Source organism: Echinops telfairi, unplaced genomic scaffold (genome assembly GCF_000313985.2).
Source record: "Echinops telfairi isolate 266 unplaced genomic scaffold, ASM31398v2 ScPeMD7_7400;HRSCAF=8409, whole genome shotgun sequence".
In the NCBI taxonomy this organism is placed as follows: domain Eukaryota; kingdom Metazoa; phylum Chordata; class Mammalia; order Afrosoricida; family Tenrecidae; genus Echinops; species Echinops telfairi.
In genome coordinates this window covers 10154941-10162772 of record NW_022111300.1, presented here as the reverse complement: position 1 = coordinate 10162772, position 7832 = coordinate 10154941, and the positions used below count along the sequence as shown (strand labels likewise).

The 7832-nt window shown below is 46.0% G+C and overlaps 1 protein-coding gene across 2 annotated transcripts in view; it reads left to right on the top strand.

The window, feature by feature from the left end:
• Positions 1–7832, top strand: part of OSBPL1A (oxysterol binding protein like 1A) — a 244562-nt gene that overhangs the window by 120456 nt on the left and 116274 nt on the right. The window contains exon 1 of one of the 2 annotated variants that reach the window (XM_045296123.1): positions 6441–6519. The exons of the other annotated variant lie outside the window; for it this stretch is intronic. The gene's annotated coding sequence lies outside the window, so the exon portion shown is untranslated. Of the gene's footprint in view, positions 1–6440; positions 6520–7832 lie in introns of those variants that run through there. 2 annotated transcript variants of the gene reach the window in all.

Below are 7832 nucleotides of genomic sequence, written 5' to 3'. Positions count from 1 at the left end.
CTTTGTCTTCAGCGGTTGTGTCGGGAAGGTGAGCATCATAGAATGCCAGTTTAATAGAAGAAAGTATTCTTGCATTGACGGAGTAAGTGAGTGGAGGCCCAATGTCCTTCTGCTTCCTTAATAGTAAACCTATAAATGTAGGCTCATAGATCTATTTCCCCATTCTCATATAAATATATTTGCATATGTACGTGTCTTTATCTAGACCTCTATAAATGCCCTTTGCCTCCCAGCTTTTTCCACTATTTCCCTTGATTCTCCTCCTGTCCCGGGACAGAATTCATTCCCTTCTCTTCCCTGGCACCTGCTGGCCACCTTGAGACTTTCTTTTTGTTCTAGACACATGGAGGTTTAAGGCTGAACACCAGATTATAGATAATGTGTGAATAAAGGAGTGTGCATTTAATTTCTGGAGAAGCCAATTATGAATCTTCCTAAGCTCTTTGTTTTAAAAATATATATTGCCGCAGTCAACATCTCTCAGTGTGAAAATCTAGATGTGCTAGTGTTCACTGTGGTAGTGAAGTGTGCTTGACTGTTTGTGGAATGATTGATTGTAATTTCTGAAGTGACAGTGGGCTAGTTAACTTCTCTGTGCCTTGATGTCTTCATCTTTCAACTAAGAGAGGCCAGCTATAAAAACCCTGAGCTTCAACTCTGGTAGGCCTGTTTGGGTCCCACCTGGGCTCCTCCCAGCTCGGGGACCATGTTTCTGTAAAATGAAGTTATATAGACATCTCTGGTGTGGGGATCAAATGTCTGAGGAGAAGGGGGCTGCAGAAAGTTCACGGAGAAAGAGATTTAAGTAGAATTAAATTTATGTACAAATTTTTGAGGCCCCTCATAAATACACTAATGATATGAATATAGCATAAATTAGTATTCTGACTGGCACATTAATTTATCTAGTATGTTCTCTTTACTATTATTTTAAACTTTCATAGTATCTTTAAGGTTCTTCTCCATAAGTTCAAGAAATCATCAACCCAGGGAGGCCTTCTTCAGAATCCATAGATAGCCTTCTGGGAAATATGAGTGTTGGCAATGAGAAAGGCTCCCAAGTATTTGGAAGGTCAGTGGCATCATTGAACTTAGTCTTTCAAATGCCGAAGAATTTCCACATAGGAATGTAATCACTTAATTGAAGTCAGAGTGGACTAATTATATACTGTACCATCTTATTTATCTAGAACCCTTCATCATATTTCCATTATCTGAAAATTGTCGTTAAAGTACATTCATGTGCTTTGAACATACAGAACTGGGCATATTTTAACAGTGCTATTTAGTCTCTCATTGTAAATAGAATTGCCTTCTAAAAATGATGACCAAGCAAAAAAGATTGCTTTCAAGAGGAAGTGAGACCGTACTGATGCAATGCCTTATCTAATCCCTGACCCAGAGCAGAGTCCAACCGCTTGCAGTCACCCAAACTCTCACAGCAGCACAGCAGAAAAGAAATTCTTATTTCTTCTCATGGACGTTATTATCCCACATAAAGAACAAGGCATTAAGATCAGAGGACATCTCATAAACAGCTTGCAGATATGGAAAGGGAAGGAGACTTGAAGCACTTGTTGGGTTGCAACTCAACGTAAAGCAAACAGTAACGTTTCTTAACAGAACCGATAGAGAACATCATTGTACACAGAGAAAAGATGGAAGCTGTCAGGGATTTCTTTTCACTCAAATCCACAATCTGCCCGTGGAAGCCCTTGTCAAGAAATCAAGCAAACAATGTGTTGTAAGCTGCAGACTTGCTGCAGAAGACGTTCGGAAAATGCTCACAAGCATGAGTGTCACTTTGAGGACACTAAGTCGACATGTGGGGAACTGGGCATTGAATATAAAAGACCACAGAGGAATCAATACTTTCGAGTTAGGATGTTGGCAAACAATGTAGAATAGACTGTGGTCTTCCAAAAGAAGAAATAAGTCTGTTTTGTAAAAAGTAGAGCCACAATGTTCCTTAGAAGCACGGATGATGAAATTTCATCTCATTTGCTTTGGAACGTGTTACCAGGAGGAACCAGGACTCAGAGAAGAACTTCCTGCTTGGTAAAGTTGGAAGGTCAGCAAAACAGAGGAAGACCCTCAGCATGCTGGATTGACTTAGGGGTTTCAACATAGCAATGTTTGCGAGCATGGCGCAAGCCTGGACAGCATTTTGCTCTGTTGTACACGGAGCTGAAACCAGCCGGACAGTACCTAACAACAGACTAGTGTACTAAATGAATTGTCGGTTCATGTGAAATCTCCTGCCAACTGGGAGAAGTGACCCAAATGCGTGGTTGGAGGGATGGCGCTCAGTTTGTAGAGAGCAGAAGGACACAGAAACTACTTGGGACCAAGTACTGCTACTCTGAACAGGCTGTGGATGTCTTTGCTGAGCACGCCCTAATGTGGACTTAAAATTCTCCACGTTCATGGAGTTACATGTTAGCTAGGCTGCTAAGTGCAAGGCCCACACCTTGAAGCCACCAGCCACTCCTTAGAAGATGAGGATTTCTGCTCCTAGCAAGAGTGACAGTGTCCGGGAGGCAGTTCTGTCCCATCCTACTGGGTCACTGGGTCAGAATCCACTTGATGGCACTGAGTTTGGTTTGAGTAAGAAGACTAGTGATTTAGCTTCCCGCTCTTTCCACCAGCCCTTCGGTTGTTTCTTTCAGCCCTTCCCCCTTCCCTTTCCCCAGCAGAACATTTTCTTGGTGGGTGTCTAGACAATCAGCTCACTGCTGTACTCCTTCACCTCAAGTTTCATCTGCGTCTGCTGCCATCCTTCCTGCCTCCCCTGGCTGGAGGAACTCGCCCCGCCCGCCCGCCTGCCTCTACACAGACCGTGCATCTTTCCAGTGCTCCCTTCTGCTATCGCTGTGGGCTGATCGTCCTGTGTTCTTTCCAGTTCTGTTCCTGAAAATATGATACCGTGCGGTGGCACTCCTTCAGTTCCCAACTTGTCCACTGTAACTCTTCTGTCCATATCGCCTTGCTAATCAGAGGACATTTCTAAATTATCGTGCTTGCCCTTGGAAGGGCCAGCCTTTTCGGTACTCCCTGGTTTTGGACTTCTTCTCTGTGGCTTCCTTGCGCCTCTCTTTTCCGACTTTTCCGTCCTTTAGAGCACCTTCTTCTCAGTCTCTCTCTAATTCATCTTTTCTCTTGCCTGTGCCTTAAATGTGAGTATTCCCTCGTTTTCTGTGGGCGGTCTTCTCAGTCTTAGCGTTCTCCCCAGATGATCTCACACTCTCCTGGAGCCAGAAATCCATGACTCAGACATCTCCATCTTAGATCTCTCCCAGTCTCAGAACCAGTATATCCAGCTGCCTTTGGAAAGATTTACATATTATTATAAACATTTCAGAACCAGTATCTCTAAACTGAGGAGCCCTGGTGGTACAGTGGCTTACATGTCGGGCTGCTAGCCACAAGGTCAGCAATTCAAACTCCGCAGCTGCTGTGAGGATGGAAGATGAGGCTGTCTGCTCCTATAAAGATTTAGAGCCTTGGAAACCCAGAGGGATCAATGTACTCTGGGTCTTGTAGGGTCTCTGAGTCAGAATGGAAGGAGTCCTGATGACATAGTCATTACGCATTGACCTGCTAACCGCTAGGTCAACAATTCAAAATTACCAGCCACATCATGGGAGAAAGACCAGGCTTTCTACTCCCATTACCATCTCAGAAACCCACAGGATCTTTTCTCTCATGTCCTGTAGGGTCACTGTCAGGTGGAATTCACTCGATGACAGTGAGATGAATCAAAATTGATTTGATGGCACTGAATTTGGTCTGATGTCTAAACTGAGCTACCATTTCAGCTCAAGGGTAGAAATACTATCCCATATTCAGTAACTGAAGCTCAGAACATAGGAGCTGTCTTGGGTTCACCCTTTTTCTTCACCCTCATGTATAAACAAATCCTGTCATTCTCCCTTCTTATATCTCATTTGCCTCCATTTCTGTTTGCCACCCCTATGCACAAATACCTATCGCCACCGCGTTGGGTAAACTTCCCGGGATTGTTCACCTGGATGACTGCAGCAGTTTCCTAATCCCAGATCCACCCATCAAAAGTGGATTAAGTATTCCTCCTATTCCATTAATTCTTTGCTATCCAAGCACTTATGCCATGTTTTAGGATTATACATTAACTTGTCAGATTGTGTATTTACTAAACTGGAACTCTCTAAGTAAGCAACCATATCTTAGTTAATTATCATCAGTTTCTTGAATTTCATGGGAGAAAAATGTAGCTTTTTTTATTCCTTTAAGAGCTACTGTCTTGGAAAGCTACTGCCCCACAGGCTGTGAGTTTGGTTTTGGGTTTTGGTGTTTCTAGCATAGTACTTTCCATGTTAATCAACAAAAACCCCCTGCTAACAACTTTATCCTGACTCATAGTGACTGTATTGGATACAATAGAGCTATTCCATCGAGCTTCCAAAGGTGTCATCGTCACAAAAGCGGATGGCCACTCCTTTCTGGTGGATTTGAACTGCCAACCTTTTAAGAGCAGATGAGTGCTTAACCACTGTGCCACCAGGGCTGCTTTCACTTGACATGTAGTAGATGATAGCTAAATATTTGGATGGATGAATAATGGATCTGAAAGGAAGAGAGTAGATGCTTTGGGGTCAGAAAACTACTCTAAACACAACAACCTTGATCTTGACCAAATTCATTTGTTTGAGAATTCTGAAAATTCGATGAGTTGTTTTATGAAAAGTGTCCGTCAGCCTCGTGCCGGGCACGTTTTAGCTGTGTCTTCCTGCTAAACTAAAGTAGCCTTTGCTGCTCATTATTTTGTTGTGGCTAGCATTAGTTTTGTAAACTGAATTCATTCTCTATTTAGTATTTGGGACCTAAGGAGAAACACCCTGTTGTAGGAGCCCTCTTTTTTTCAAATGCAATATTATGTGGACATCTGTGTAGAATTTAAAAGAAAGAAAAAGAGACAAACTGACTTTACCACCGCATTCTGAAACCTCCTGTACAGCAAGTACCTCTTTTCAAAGTATGACATTGTGTCATCGCTGCATTTACATCCAGAGTTTTGTCCAGCGAGCACCCTGGTTTTTGCGACAAACTTCAGTTACCTGAGAATCTTATCAAGGTAATCTTTGTTTTGTTTCTTATTACTCTCTGCAGGTTAAAATAGGAGGCAGATTTACACACCTTACAAACCAAGCCCGTTGCCATTACATCCATTCTGCTCATAGAATCTCCAAGGCTGTAACTAGTATGGAAGCACACTGCCACATCGTTCTCCCGCAGAGCAGAGGGTGCTTTGAACCAACAACCTTTTGGTTGGCAACCAAGTGCTTAACCACTGCTGTTTAAAACTGCTGAGACAATGCCACCAGCATTGTCATATTTAACCAGCAATGTCATTGGCGTGAGCATCCCACTTGAGTATACTATTTATGTGGTCAGGAGTCCTGGTGACAAAGCTGGTAAGTGCTTGGCTGCTAACTCTAAGGTCAGCAGTCCATCGGTACCAGCCAGCTGCTCCCTAGGCAAGAGATGCGGCAGTCATATTCTGTAAAGATTTATAGCTTTGGGCACCCCATAGAGCAGTTCTCATCTTACTGGGGTTGCAGGTGTGCGTTATTGATATTTACGAGGTGCCGTTTTCCTGCGCTCAGAGCCCTGGACCCTTCCATAGTAAGACACAAGTAGGTTTCACATGAATAGAATTAACACCAGTTTGTTTGCTTGGTTTTCTTCATGACTCAAATCACAGCCCAGCCAGCGTATAAAAATCAGTAAGTAGGTGGATGGCTGTAGCGCAGCCTTTGTCCATAAATCTGAAGCGTTAACTCTTCTGTGTGAGCTCGAGTAAGTGCCAACCAGTTGTCCTGGAAGAGCAAGGCTTTCGGAGGAGAGGATTCCTTTCCTTATCAGGGAGCACGCTGGCCCTTTCAAAGTTGCTGGCTGTGCAGGCGGCTCAAGGAGAGAGCAGTGTACACAGCCTACTCTAGGACCTCGCAGGCGCCTCCACGCGAAGGACGCCGAAGCACAGTAGCAGCAGTTTCTTTACTTCCCTTCCCAGAAAAATCCCAGCGCCGGCTGTTTGGAGGGGCTGTGTGCAATCTGCTGGCCGCCTCTGGCCCTCAGCTGCCGCACCTCCGCTGGCCCGGAGGAGGGAGGGACCATCCAGGATAAAAGCCGCCTGGAGCCGCCGGCCGCAGGCCCTCCGCCCGCCCAGGGGCACCGCCGCCAGCCTGCTCTGTCCCCGCGAGCCGCAGGGCCCAGGGGTGCCGTGCGGATCTCACTGGCCCCAGGCGCCCGGTGCCAAGGCCGCGCCTCATTCTGACCTCGACCTCGTGGGGGGAGGCGTGCGCTGAGCTGGCGCCCAGGGGCGGGCGGCGCGAAGGTGACTTAGGGAGACCTTGTGGTGCCGCCCTGGGTCGCACCTCCCACATCGACTGAGGGAGGAAGAGGAACAGCGGAGTGGGTTTGCTCCTGAAGCTTCCCGGGGGGCAGTCCTGGCCAGCCGGAACCCGAGATCCAGTCCAGGTGGGTGGGCGTGTGTGCCAAGGCTGTGGCTCTGCGGGGGTTAGCGCTGGGACCACTGAATGCACCATGCCAGGGAGCAAGGGAGGAGGGCGGCCAGATGTGATCCAGGGATGTGAGTAGATCCAAGCCAATAGTTGTGTGTGCAGGAGTGCTGCGGAGGACCTGGGGGGAGACGGGGGACGGGACGGGACGGGCTATCCAAACCGGGTCATCCAATGGGGGCACATCTGGGTGGGCTCCTGCAGTCGGAGCATTCACTGAGAATCTTCAGCTAAATAATAGTATTAGGTCAAGTGGTGCCGGAGTGGGAGGAGTAAGGCAGTGAAAGACATAATTGTCCTAAATAACCTTCCAAGTTAGTGATTTTGTACAAGTCTCTGCCCTGGCTGACATTGAAATGAACTTAACCATCTCCTTCTGAAGCGACCCAAATCCCCAGAATAGGAGCGGAAAGGCATGAATGGGTTGAGGAGAGGGAAATGACACTGGGTTGGGGAGTGGGGAGGTGGCTTTCAAGTTTCATGTTTTGATTACGGATTTTTGATTACTCATAGGCTTTCTTTGTAGCAGAAGCCAGTGGGGAATCACGTTCCCTAGCATTCAAAGCATGTGGCTGGTTGTTTTGTATTTTCTCTGGTGCTGGATTTTTCTAGGGAGGAGGGAGGGCAGTGAAGATGGAAAGATGCTAGAGCTTCTTGTGAGAGTTCCTAACGCTATTAAAAGTTTCTTCGTTCTAATGAGGTTCAAAGACAGAATTTAAGGCATTTGATTTTGAACGCACAGCATTGCCCGGCCGGCCGGAATCTTTTTCAACCGAGAAAAATGCTTGAAATGCGTGTTGGTGGAGAACTGTGCAGGCTCTAACACTGGGCTCTGAATGCAGGTTTTCTTTTCTGTTGGGGCCCACCAGATTTCATCTCTGCTAGCTAATGCTTGATTACAAGCTGATCATTTTGGCCAGTTAGCTCACTTGGATCCCTTAATGGATTTCTCATCCTATGAACGGTTTCGCCCTTTGTCTTCACACTATTTTTACTAGACTGGGGTCTTAAAAGAACTTGTATCAGTGCGAATCAGGGTTCTGGATGCTAGTCTGCCCTCCTCTTAAGCCTTTATTAAAGGTTCATTTCAGGGGCTTCCCTTGCTGGGGAACGTGACCCACACAGTCCCCTACTGACAGTGGAGCCATCTACAGAAACTGGGTGGGGGCGGGGATGGGGGTGGGGACACTTATCAAGTGTTCTGTATTAAAAACAACAGTATTCAGGGTGGTTTATAAACACAACACAAACATATTTGAAATATATAAAATA